The 14,451-nt window shown below is 19.0% G+C and overlaps 1 pseudogene; it reads left to right on the top strand.

The window, feature by feature from the left end:
- Positions 1–521: 521 nt before the first annotated feature.
- Positions 522–1,556, top strand: LOC134836642 (NADH-ubiquinone oxidoreductase chain 5-like; annotated as a pseudogene).
- The last annotated feature ends 12,895 nt before the right edge of the window (positions 1,557–14,451 follow it).

Below are 14,451 nucleotides of genomic sequence, written 5' to 3' on the forward strand. Positions count from 1 at the left end.
AATATTAACTTCAATTATTAACTGATCTGTGGTTATGCAATCATATTTTATTTCTTATTATTTATTTAAATTAAGTATAGGGGGGGCATATTCAATTTATTGATTTGTTAATGAACACTCATTTTTTTTTCATTAAAATAGTTGAATGCAACTTTTGAAAAATTTAAAATTAAATTTGGTTATGTAAACTTTTCCATTAAAAAAAATTTAATGAATTTTTATACGATCTAGCAAAATATTAAAATTTAATTAATATTTATAATAAGAAAGATAAACATTATTTTAATCAAAAATGTTATAATTTACTTTAAATAATTATTTTTAAAATTCCTTAAAAAATTTTCGTAAATAAGAATAAATTTTTCATTATTTTATTAATTTATTAAATTAATTTAATATTTTTCAAAAAATTTAAAAAAATATAGTTAGATTAATTTATTTTTTGTAATAAAATAAAAATTTTTATTTTTATTTAGAAAATTTTTTTAAAAGAAGATTTTTAAAAAAATTTTTAAAATTAGTGAAAAATTTAAATTGATTAATAATTGTAATAACTATTTTGATTGATTGAATATCCTGTTAATTTTATCATTTGTTAGATTAATTTCTTTGTTTAGTAATTTTAATAGAAAAGAATATATAAATAATGATAAAAATATTAATCGATTTATTATGTTAATTTTAATATTTGTATTTTCAATATTTTTATTAATTATTAGTCCAAATTTAATCAGAATTTTATTAGGATGAGATGGTTTAGGATTAGTATCTTATTGTTTAGTAATTTATTATCAAAATATTAAATCTTTTAATGCAGGTATATTAACATTTTTATCTAATCGAATTGGTGATGTATTAATTTTATTATCAATTGCTTGAATATTAAATTTTGGTTCATGAAATTATATCTTTTATTTAGATATTATAAAAAATGATTTTTATTTAAAAATTATTGGTTAAATATTAATTTTAGCAGCTATAACTAAAAGAGCTAGATTCCATTTTCTGCTTGAATACCAGCTGCAATAGCAGCACCTACTCCTGTTTCTGCTTTAGTTCATTCATCAACATTAGTAACAGCAGGAGTTTTTTTATTAATTCGATTTAATAATTTATTAATACATTTATTTTCTAGAAAAATTTTATTATTAATTAGAATATTAACTATATTTATAGCAGGATTAGGGGCAAATTTTGAATTTGATTTAAAAAAAATTATTGCTCTTTCTACTTTAAGACAATTAGGATTAATAATAAGAACTTTAGCAATAAGATTAACTTATTTAGCATTTTTTCATTTATTAACACATGCTTTATTTAAAGCTTTATTATTTATATGTGCAGGAATAATTATTCATAATATAAAAAATTTTCAAGATATTCGTTATATAGGTTCTTTAATTTTACAAATGCCAATAACTATTATAAACTTTAATATTGCTAATTTAGCTTTATGTGGAATACATTTTCTTTCTGGATTTTATTCAAAAGATTTAATTTTAGAAATAGTAGTTTTTAATAATAGAATTAATATTTTGTCTTATTTTTTATTGTAGGAATTTTTCTACAATTTAACTGTTTTGATCCAATTTCGTTTGATTTATATAATTATTCTAATTTTGAATAGACCGAAATCAAAAATGTGATTCTATTACAATAATTTTTAGCAATAATAGGTTTATTAGATTGAATATAAAAAAGGACTGTCATTATTTTAAGTTGAATAATTTTTCAATTCTCCTTATTTTATTAAAGAGATACGAAATTATGTATCTCGATGCTAAATTAATAAAAATAGATTTGTGTATAGGGGGGATTATAGGAACAATTTATCAACAATGAATAATTTTTTTAAAATCAAAAATTATAAAATTTAAATAGGCCCGTTAATTTTTGTACATTCAGCGACAAGACATTTTATTTTATTAACATAGCATTCAACATGAAATATTTTATTTAAAAGAAAATTATCTTCTGATTATGGTTGATTCAAACATGTTTATAAAAAAATCTTTTTTAACCAAAGACGAAATATTTCAACTTTTTTACAAGTTTTTGAAAAATAATTTAAAATTTTATTTTATAGTATTTTTTAGTTGATTAATTTTTTATTTTTTTATAATATTTTATTTAAATAGCTTATATTTAGAGCATGACATTGAAGCTGTCAAAGAAACTTTTTTGTTTTTAAATAATTTAAATTTATAAAATAAAATTTATTTTTACAATGAAAATGTAATGTTTTTTTTAAACTATATAAATAAGAATATAAATGGAGTTAAACCATTAAAGAAAGAAGTTAGCAGCTTTTTCTTAATCCAATATTCTTTTAATTGGAATAATATTTTCAATTTTATCATTAACAATGATATACCTCTATTTTGGTTTCAATTAAAAATAAGGACTTTAGTCTTAAATTAGGTCGAAACTAATCACAATCAATTTGATTCTTATTTTTTTTTAAAAAAAAATAAGGCAGATAAAAATTATTTCTTTTGAATGCAAATCAAATATTTTTTATTTAAACTACAACCCTATTTTTAAAAAATTAATTATTTCAATCTAAAGCTCCTTGATTTCGCTCATGAAATAAACCTAAAATTAAAACTATTAAAAAAATTAAAATAGTAATTCTTCAATTAATTAAAGAATTAATTTTTAATGAAAAAATTATAGGGAATATTAAAGCAATTTCTACTTGTCAAAAATTAAAAAAATAATAGCAATTAAAAAAAATCGTAAAGAAAAAGGTAAACGAGAAGAATTAAAAGGTTCAAATCCACATTCAAAAGGAGAATTTTTTTCTCGATCATAAAAAGATTTTTTTGATAAAATTGAAGCTAAAATTATAACAATATTAGAAATAATTATTGTAATAATTAATAAAATTATTAAAATTATTATTATTTATATTTTTAATAAACTTTATGATTGGAAGTCATAGTATACTTTTTATATTATATTAATTACCTCATCAATAAATAGAAATATAAACAAATAATCATACTTGTTTCTACAAAATGTCAATTCATGCAGCTGCTTCAAACCCAAAATTGTTCGGATTTTCTGTAAATGGCTTTAAAACGGAATTTTCATCATAAGACAATAAGAGTTACCTTTTGTTCTGAACACATTTCCAAAGAGTTTGAGCAGTTGAAATGTTGAAATCCTGTCGGCTTCCTGGTTATCTTTTTAATTTTCTTTTATTTGTGAGGGCGTATTGTCTTATAACCGGCTGAATTGTTTTAATTGGTTCATGTCATGTGTTGCATTTTAATATTAGTGCTTATAAAATTTTGTTTTTTTTTTGGTTTTCATTAATCGTATTTTTTAGGAAATAAACTTCCTGTCTTTTTGAACGATATCTTAAGCGAATCAATTTTAATTTTCAAGCACTCAAATTTATATCGCATATTTTCAAACGAAATGAAAATATAAGCCTTCGTTACCCTCAAACTGTGAACAAGTACGAATATTGGATGTAATTGTGAAGTATTTATTAAGGAAAATTTTCCTTTACGCCCATTATTTAATTTTATTTACAAAATGAAATTGTACAAAATTAACAAACTCCCTTCTCGAGAAATATCAGGCATTTCATTGATATATAGTTAATAAAGTAATAATATTTCCTATTATAAATAAATTTAATCTATATTGATGAAATCATTGAACTAATCCAGTTGATGAACAAAAATCCTAAAGCTCCTGTTAATGGTCAAGGACTATAATTTTCTACTAAATGAAATGGGTGATTAGAATGGTTTATCATTATTAATTAATTAATTTCTCTAGCATATAAAGTTGTTAATACAGCAAATACATAAGCTTGAATAATTGATACTGCTGATTCTAAAGTTAATAATAAAATTTGCACAATAATTAAAATTCTTACAAATATAGTTCTTATTGATACTCCTGTATTTCCTAATAAAGTTATTAATAAATTTGTCCAGCAATTATATTAGCAGTTAATGGACAGCTGTAAATCGAATAAAATTTCTAATTGTTTCAATACATACTATAAATATTCCAGGTATTAAAAATCTAGGTGTCACCTTGATGAAATATCAAAATATTTTTGATTTATCAAAATATATGTTGAGTAATTAATTCACCCATATAATAAAAACTAATTCATAAAGGTAATCTTAAAGTCAATGTAAATACTAAATGTCTAGAAGAATTAAAAATATAAGGAAATAACCCTAAAAAATTATTAAAAAAAATAAACACAAATAAATTAATAAATAAAAATGTTGACCCATTAAATGAATTAACACCTAATAAAATTTTAAATTCTTTATGTAAAACTTGAAAAATTGTGATTGCATTATAAAAGAAATGTCGACGAAGGAATATTCAATAGATATTGGTATTAATAAAAAAATCAATTATTTTATTATTAAATTTAATGAAAAATTATAAATTGATGAACAAGGATCAAAAAATGTAAAATAAATTTATTATCATTTTATTAAAAATTTTTTATTTAAATTTTTATTAGAATTTGCATCAAAATTTTTTAAATCAACAATTTTTGGTATAAATAAATAATAATTCATAAAATTAACAAATATATATGTAAATAAAAAAATTAAAAATAAAATAATTCATTTTAAAGGAGCTATTTGTGGGATTAAAAAATATTTATAAAATAATTTTAGTTTGACAAACTAATGTTATAAATTTAACTAATTTTTTTATTTAATATAATAAAAAATTAATTTATAAAATTTTTTATTCAAGCAATAAAATATTTAATAGAAACAGATTCTAAAACAATTGGTATAAATCTATGATTTGCCCCACAAATTTCTGAACATTGACCAAAATATAAACCAACTCGATATATATAAGTATTAATTTGATTTAATCGACCAGGTACAGCATCTACTTTAATTCCTAGAGATGGAATTGTTCATGAATGTAATACATCTATTGCTGAAACAATAAATCGAATATTTGTATATCTAGGTAAAATTAATCGATTATCTACATCTAATAAACGAAATTCATTTATATTTAATTCATTAGTAGGAATTATAAATAAGAATTCTTAAAATATTAGATAAATATAAATCAATTGATTTCCATATCTTCAATAATATTGAATGCTTTGCAAATAACTAGTTTTTTATCGTTCACTAATTTGAAGATAAATTATTAATAAGGATCATTAGAAAATTTAAATATAATAATCGTATAGAAGGTAAAGCTACTGCAAATAAAACTAAAAATGGTATAATTGTTCAAAAAATTTCAATAAATTGATCTATTAATAAAAATCGATTAGAAAATTTATTAAAAAATAAAGATAATATAGAATTACCAATTAAAACTGTAATAATTATTAATACTAATAAAGTATGATCATGAAAAAAATTTAATTGTTCTATTACAGGAGAACTTCTATCTAATAAAAATATACTTCCTCAAGTTGCCATTAATAATTTTAATAAAAGTTATACTTTATTGATATAATTTAAATCTATTGCATTTATCTGCCATATTAAATTTTTATTTATAAAAACTTTTTTTATTTAATTAATAAAGGTATTTGTATGAAACTATGTTCAGAAGGAGGAAGATTTTGATATCATTCAATTGAAGAATTTAAATTTTCTGAATACAATACAGATCGATTAGAAACTAAACTTTTTCATATAATAAATACAGCAATATTAAAGTTCCTAAAAATCTTGTTAAAGATTTTTAAAGAAGAAATTATAAAATTTGTTTTTAATATAAGAATCAGGATAATTTGAATATCGTCGATTTATTTTGATAAACCTAAAAAATGTTGAGGAAAAAAAGTTAAGTTTACTACCAAAAATATAATATAAAATTGAGCTTTTAATAACATTGTAATTGATAAACCCGTAAATAATGGAGGAAAATGAACAAACCCTTTATAATCTTTTGTCTGACAGGTTTTGATAAAACATAATGAAAAATGCTTTAATTGATCATGTTAAATATCTAAAGAAAATTCTAAAAAATACCTATTTATTCCTCCTACAGTAAATAAAAATACAAACCCTAAAGATAATAACAAAGCAGGAGTAAGGTTTAATTGAGTTCCATATATTGTTGCTATTCAACTAAAAATTTTAATCCCTGTAGGAACAGCAATAATTATAGTAGCTGAAGTAAAATAAGCTCGAGTGTCTACATCTAACCCAACAGTAAATATATGATGAGCTCAAACAATAAATCCTAATAAACCAATTGCAGCAATAGCATATATTATACCTAAAACTCCAAAAGCTTCTTTTTTTCCTCTTTCTTGACAAATAATATGAGAAACAATCCCAAATCCTGGTAAAATTAAAATATAAACTTCTGGGTGACCAAATTTTTTTAATCAAAATAAATGTTGGTATAAAATGATCACCTCCTTTTGATGCAAAAAAAAAATGAAGTATTAAATTTCGATCCGTTAACTTATAGTAATTTTAATACTATTTTAAAGATAATAAAATAAAATAGCTGTAATAAATACTGATCAAACAAATAATGGAACACGATCAAATGATATTCCTACTGGTCGTATATTAATAATTGTTTTTAAAAAATTTACAGCTCCTAAAATTGAACTAATCCCTGCTAAATGTAAAGAAAAAATTGCTAAATCAACTGAAGCCCCAGCATGAGAAACATTAGCTGATAATGGAGGATAAACAGTTCAACCAGTTCCCGCCCCATTTTCCACTAAACTTCTTAATAAAAGTAAAGTAATTGAAGGAGGTAATAATCAAAATCTATATTATTTATCCGAGGAAAAGCTATATCAGGAGCTCCTAATATTAAAGGAACTAATCAATTTCCAAACCCACCAATTATCACAGGTATTACTATAAAAAAAATTATTACAAAAGCATGAGCAGTAACAATTACATTATAAATTTGATCATTCCCAATTAAAGCTCCTGGGTGTCTTAATTCTAAACGAATTAATATTCTTAAAGAAGTTCCAATTAATCCTGATCAAATTCCAAAAATAAAATATAAAGTACCAATATTTTTATGATTAGTAGAAAATAACCATTGTTTCGATTATTATGAATTTTTTTTATAAAATTTCGCTAATCAATAATCTATAATCGCTTTAATTGTTGCGTATATATATTCTTTTTTAATTCAAACAACAATTTTATTGACCTTTGAGCTGAACTTTAAGGAAAATTGTATAATTTATTTATAAATTTTTTTTTATAAAATGAAGAATGTTTATTTTATATTCAAATAAATATATTTAAATTGACACAAAAGTTAGCTGAAAAATTATAAAAACTAAAAGTTTTTCACTTACCAACCTAACGAAAAAAATTGCCATCTGTTTGTAAAATTAAATCAAACCTATCAAATCGTGCCAATCTTGATAAATTATAATTTATTACAAGCAATCAATTTATTCGATCAGAACTTAATTTCATCATGATATATAAAAAATTAAATATTGCTAAATTTACAAAATTTTGAATCCAATCGAATATTTAAGTTTAAGGAAAAGAGATATTCAAGTTAAATGTTTACAAGAATTTTTTTTTTCAAATGATAAAGAAGAATATAACTATTAGTGAAAAATGGTAAAGTTTTAACAAAGTTGCTTCTTGTTATTTGCAACACATAATTGATCATTCGGAAAATTGTTCAAGTGATTCATAAAAAAAAATTGTTATATTGTAACTTTTCATTATTTCTTTAAAATAATATTTAATCATATTTTTAATTTATCGAACGTTAAATTTTTTAGTTGTCAGAATGGGCGATTGAGCCAATTTTTATTGGTAATTGATAAATATTTTTTTTGATTATTAAAATATTCTTAATTGTCTTCGCGCCATTGAAATTATTCTTCTTTTACGTTTATTATATAAAGCAATTTTTAACAAAATATAATTATTTATATTAAAATTCTTGTAGAAATTGAATGAATGTAAGGCGTGCGTTCGTGACGTTTTAACATTTATCGTGGAACTTTGAAAAATTTTAGGGTTTTCAATTAGATTTGGCAACGAGAAGATTTAGTATTTATATTCAGTCAAATTGGAATGAAAGTTTGAGTAAAAGGTTGAACAATTAGTTCAATTTAAATTTTTTATTAACAATAAAGAAAATTTACAAAAATAAAACGTTATATTAAAAGTTATATAAGCAAATGAAAATATGTGAAAAAATTTTCAAATACCTATAAAAAAAATAAAAATAATAAACACCGCATTTTCAAATTTTATTTCTTATGCAGTATTATCTTAATTAATACTATTGAAAAATCATTAAAAATATTTTTGTTTAAAAATCAATTGAAAAAAAATTAATAAATATAATGCGAAAAATTTCCTCAAAATTTTTATATTTTAGTTAATAAATTTTTCATCTTTAATTTTTTTTTATTTAATTAATAAAATTTTTAAATTAGAATAAATAATTAATGTAAATTAAATTGATTTTAAATTTTTAAAAATTTTAATTTAAAAAAATTAAAGTGCCTTATTTAAAATCTTTAGAAAATATAAAATTTCAACTCTCAAAAACCTCAAATTTTAAATCACAATTTTAAACGCAAAAAAATTTGAGTAAAAATGATAAATCCCAAATAATCAAACCCGAGCTTTATTTTTTCCGTTTTACAGGAACATAGAATATTATATTTTATATATAATTAAAATATATTAAATTAGCATTTTTTTTAAAAAATATATAAAAAATTATATATGTTCTATTCAAATATTTAACGAGAAATAATTTTCTATTAAATAGTTGTTTATCATAGAATTTAGGATAAATTTATAATATTAAGTAAAATTAAAGGATAAATATTTAAATAGGTAAAATTTTTTAATTTTTAAAAAATAAAGAAAAAAATTATTAATTTTTATTTAATTAAATAGGTACGTAAGTGAATTGAGTCAAGTTAATTATTAAATGGTAAGTCATATACGAAAAATTTCATAAATTATTAAAAGCCATTTGAAATTTTTATAAAATTCTATAATATATTTTGAAATTTTTAGGAAAATTTAAAATATTTTGAAATTAGGATAAAAATAAGCTAATTTAAGCTATTGGGTTCATACCCCAATTATAAAGGTTAATTCCTTTTTTTTATAATTATTAATTATATTTATAAAATATTTCATACACCACATTTACAACTACATTTGGCTGTCATTCTTATAAAATTTAAATTAACTTGAAATTTTTATAAAATTTAAAATTTTGAAACGAGATTAAAAATTCAAAATATTGCCTTTTTTCAAAATAATTAATTATTTTAATATTTATTGCACTTCATTAAATGCGCTTATTATTTGAACATTTTTATTGACTTTTTTTTACAACACACGCACCTCTCAAAAATATCATAATAAAATTTACATATTAGATAAGAAACTTATTTTTAATGCATTAAATCGCGGTAAATCTCGCTGAACTTTCTTTTGAATTGATTACAATTTATCACTTTTTTACGCATTATAAATATTCGGACACGGCCTACCGAAAACATCATTGATGTCTGCCTCGCCTTTTCATACGTTTCCTTTAATTCACCTTCCTTTAATTCAACAACACTCATTAATCCGCTTCAAACTTTTTTTTTTAATTTTTACCTTCAAAGCCGGTTGCTGTAAATAAATAAATAAAAAAAGTGATAATTAAAAGGAATTTTTTATAGGAAATCCAAATCAAACTTCTTTACAAAAATTGTTAAGTTTTTCTTCTATTAATCATATTAGTTGGTTATTAATAGCAATAACTTATAGAAATTATTTATGGTTGTTGTATTTTTTTATTTATTTTATTTTAAATTTATGTTTAATTATAATTTTTAAAAATTTTAATCTTTTCAATTTTAATCAGTTATATATATTTAAAAATAATGGAATTAATAGAAATTTGTTAAAAATTTTATTTATAATAAATTTTTTTTCTTTAGGTGGTTTACCCCCATTTTTAGGGTTTTTACCAAAATGAATAGTAATTGAATTTTTATTAATAGATAAAATATTTTTTTTAATTTTATTTTTAGTAATGATATCATTATTAACATTATTTTTTTATATGCGATTAACTTTAACTTCATTTGTTATATTTTATCCTTCTATAAAATGAAATTTTTTAAATTTTAAAAAAAATAAAATAATAAAATTAATTATTTTTTTTAATATTGTAAGTTTATATTTTTTTTAATTTTTTTATTAAATAATTATATATTTTAAAATAGTATATTTTGGTGTATGATGCACTAAAAATTTTGAATTTTTAAGAAATAGTTTAATTCTATTATTTATAATTATTCATTAGATGGCTGAAAGTAAGCATTGGTCCTTTAAACCATTTTATAGTAATTTAACAATTACTTCTAATGAAAAGCTTTAAGTTAAAAAAACTTTTAACCTTCAAAGTTAACTATAAAAAATTATTTTTAAGCTTTAAATTTAAAATAATTTTATTATTTTATAAAAATTTTTTAAATAAATAATTTTTTTAAAAATTTTTAAATTAATAATTAAAAAATATTTGATTTTAGTATAAAATTTTGTTTTATAAATATATTACATGAAATTTAATAAGAGAATTTATAAAATTTTAAAAATTAAATTAATTTTATTTTCAGTAAATAATATTAAAAAATAAAGAAATTTTGATTTAATAATTTATAAATAACTTTGGTAAATTTAGTGCCAGCAACTGCGGTTATACTAATAAAGTAAATAAAATTTTTTTATTAATAATTAATAGAATAAAAATTAATAAAAAAATTTATTTATTAGATGAAATTTTAAATAAATAATTTTATTATTAAAAATTTTATGAAATTAAAAAAAATTTTTTATAAACTAGGATTAGATACCCTATTATTAAATACAAATTATTATAATAGATCATTTATAGTTAAATTCTTAAAAATTAAAAAATTTGGCGGTATTTTAATTAATCAGAGAAATTTGTTCTATAATCGATAATCCTCGTTAAAGTTTACTTAATTTAATTAAATTTATATACCGCTGTTATTGAATATATTTAAAAATTTAAATTTCAATAAAAATTTTTATAAAATTATATTTAATGTCAAGTCAAGGCATAGTTTATAGTTAAGAAGAAATGAATTTCATTAAATTTTATTTTATCAGATAAATAAATTGATTTTATTTAAAAGAAGAATTTGAAAGTAAATTAATTTATAAAATTTAATTGAATTAGACTCTAAAATATGTACATATTGCCCGTCGCTCTCATTCTAAAATGAGATAAGTCGTAACAAAGTAAAAATATTGGAAAATGTTTTTAGAATTCAATTTAAAACTTTAATAGAAAAGTATTTCAGTTACATTGAAAAAATATTTGTGCAAATCAAATTAAATTGATTTATAAAAAATTATTTATTAATTATTAATAAAAAGAATTTTAATAAAAATATTTTTAGTAATTTTTAAAGAAAAAATAAATTTAATTATAGAAAATTAGTATTGAAAAAGAAATTTGAAAAAATTGAAAATTGCTAATTTAAAAATTAAATTTAATTAATTGTATTTTGTGTTTCAAAGTAAATTAAATTAATAATTTAAATTGATTAGTTTCGAATTTATATGATTTAATAAATTTTTAAATTTAATATGGTATAATTATTTTAAAATTTTTATTAGAAATTAAAAGTTAATCGTATATAAATTTATCTAATTTCTTAAGAAATAATTTTAAATTATAAATTAATTAATAATTAATTTTTTGATTAATTAATTATTTAATTAATTTATATATAATAAGGGATAAGCTTTATTATAAATTTTTAAAAATTTTTAGAAAAATTAAAAAAATTTAAGCTTAAAATTAGTTTTAATTAATAAAAATGTTATAATTTATTTAATTAAATATTAATATTTTAAAAAATTTTAAATAAATTAAGATAAAAAGTTTAATTAAAAAATTTTTAAAATAATGATTTAATTAGTAATTTTTTTTTGTAAAATTAATTTTTTATCAATAAATTAATTTATAAGAATTCGGCAAAAATGATGTCCACTTGTTTATCAAAAACATGTCTTTTTGAATGAATAAAAAGTTTAACCTGCCCGGTGAAAATTTAACGGCCGCAGTATTCTGACTGTGCAAAGGTAGCATAATCCATTGTCTTTTAATTAAAGGCTAGTATGAATGGTTGGATGAGATATCAACTATTTTTATATTAATAAAAATGAATTTAAATTTTTAGTAAAAATGCTAAAATAAAAAAATTAGACGAAGCCCTATAAATCTTTATTTTTAATTGATAATATAAATTTTGAAAAAATTTAAATAAATTATTTATTAAAAATTTTATTGGGAGGATAATTAAATTTAAAAAACTTTTATTTTGTTTTATAAATATAATTAAATTATTGAATATATAATAATATTAAATGTTTAAAAAATTAAGTTAGTTTAGGGATAACAGCGTAATTATTTTAGAAGTTTTATTGATAGAATAGTTTGCGACCTCGATGTTGAATTTATAAAAATAATTTCAGTGTAGAAGTTTAAAATTTAGTATATTATCAACTTTAAATTATACATGATTTGAGTTCAGACCGGCGTAAGCCAGGTTGGTTTCTATCTTTTTTTTATTTATATATTTTATTACGAAAGGACCAAATATATTAATTTTATTATTAAAATAGATTTATATTAAAATATTAATATTCTTCTTTTTATTTTTGTTGATGGAATGTTTTTGAGTGGTCGTTAAATACCAAAATTATTTAATTTTGCAAATAATGATGGTTGAAATGTTTAAAATATTTAAGCAATTTATAAGTCTTTAAATGAATGCAAACTTTTAGGTTATATTCAAATTCGTAAAGGTCCTAATAAATTAGGAATTAATGGAATTTTACAACCTTTTAGAGATGCAATTAAATTATTCTCTAAAGAAATAATTTATCCAAATATTTCTAATTATTTAATTTATTATTTTTGCCCTGTATTTTCTTTATTTTTAATTTTATTTTTATGAATTAGATTTCCTTTATTAATCAAATTATTTTCTTTTAATTTAGGGATTTTATTTTTTTTATCCTGTACAAGAATTAGAGTATATAGAATTATAATTGCTGGGTGATCATCTAATTCTAAATATTCTTTATTAGGAGGATTGCGAGCAGTAGCTCAAACAATTTCTTATGAAGTTAGATTAGCTTTAATTTTTATCTCTTTAATTATTTTAGTATTTAGATTTTCTTTTATCGATTTTTATTTAAAACAAATTTAATTTATGGTTAATTTTTTTTAAATTATTTTATTTGATTTTAATTTTATGATTTTTATTAATTTAATTTTTGATTTTACAGAAGGAGAATCAGAATTAGTTTCAGGATTTAATGTTGAATACGCTAGAGGAGGATTTGCTTTAATTTTTTTAGCTGAATATGCTAGAATTTTATTTATAAGAATATTATTTAGAGTAATATTTTTAGGTTCAAATTTATTTAATTTATTTTTTTATATAAAATTATCTTTTATTGCTTTTTTTTTTATTTGAGTACGAGGAACAATACCTCGATTTCGTTATGATAAATTAATATATTTAGCATGAAAAAGTTATTTACCTTTTTCATTATGTTATTTAATTTTATTTATTAGATTTAAAATAATTTTATTTATTTTAATTTTATGAATAATTTAAAGTACAATCAATCAAATAAAAAATTTTTTCTTATGTTTTCAAAACATATGCTTTTACAAGCTCATTCATTTAATTATTTAATAAATTATGCATAATTTTATTCATAATGAATTTAGGTTCAAAAATATAAAAAATATAAAATAGTCAAAATTTGTCCCAGTTAAAATAAATCATCTTCTTACAGGACAGGCCCCAATTCATGTTAATAAAATTACAATAATAAAAAATAATCAAAATATTATTTTATTTACAGGATAAAATCTTAATGAACGAAAATTTCTTTTATAACAAAGGTATAATAAATAAAATAGCAATTGATATAACTAGAGCAATAACTCCACCTAATTTATTAGGAATTAATGAAGAATTGCATAAGCAAATAAGGAAACTATCATTCTGAGTTTGAATATAAACTGGTGTTCTTAATAAATTCCTTGGAATAAAATTATCTTGGGTCTCCTAATATATATGGATTAGTTAAACATAAAATAATTAAAAATATTAATAATATTAAAAATACTATATAAATCTTTATAAATATAATAAGGATGAAAATAAATTTATTAACATTACTATTAATTCCTAAAGGATTATTCAAACCTAATTGATGTAAAAATACATAAATGAAATTACTGTAGTACCTAAAATTAAAAAAGGTAATAAAAAATGAAATGTAAAAAATCGTGTTGAAGTTACATATAGACAGCAAATCCCCCTCATAATCATTGAACTAAATCTAACCCTAAAAATGGAATTGCGGATAATAAATTAGTAATCATGAC

This window comes from Culicoides brevitarsis, unplaced genomic scaffold (genome assembly GCF_036172545.1).
Source record: "Culicoides brevitarsis isolate CSIRO-B50_1 unplaced genomic scaffold, AGI_CSIRO_Cbre_v1 contig_96, whole genome shotgun sequence".
NCBI lineage: Eukaryota > Metazoa > Arthropoda > Insecta > Diptera > Ceratopogonidae > Culicoides > Culicoides brevitarsis.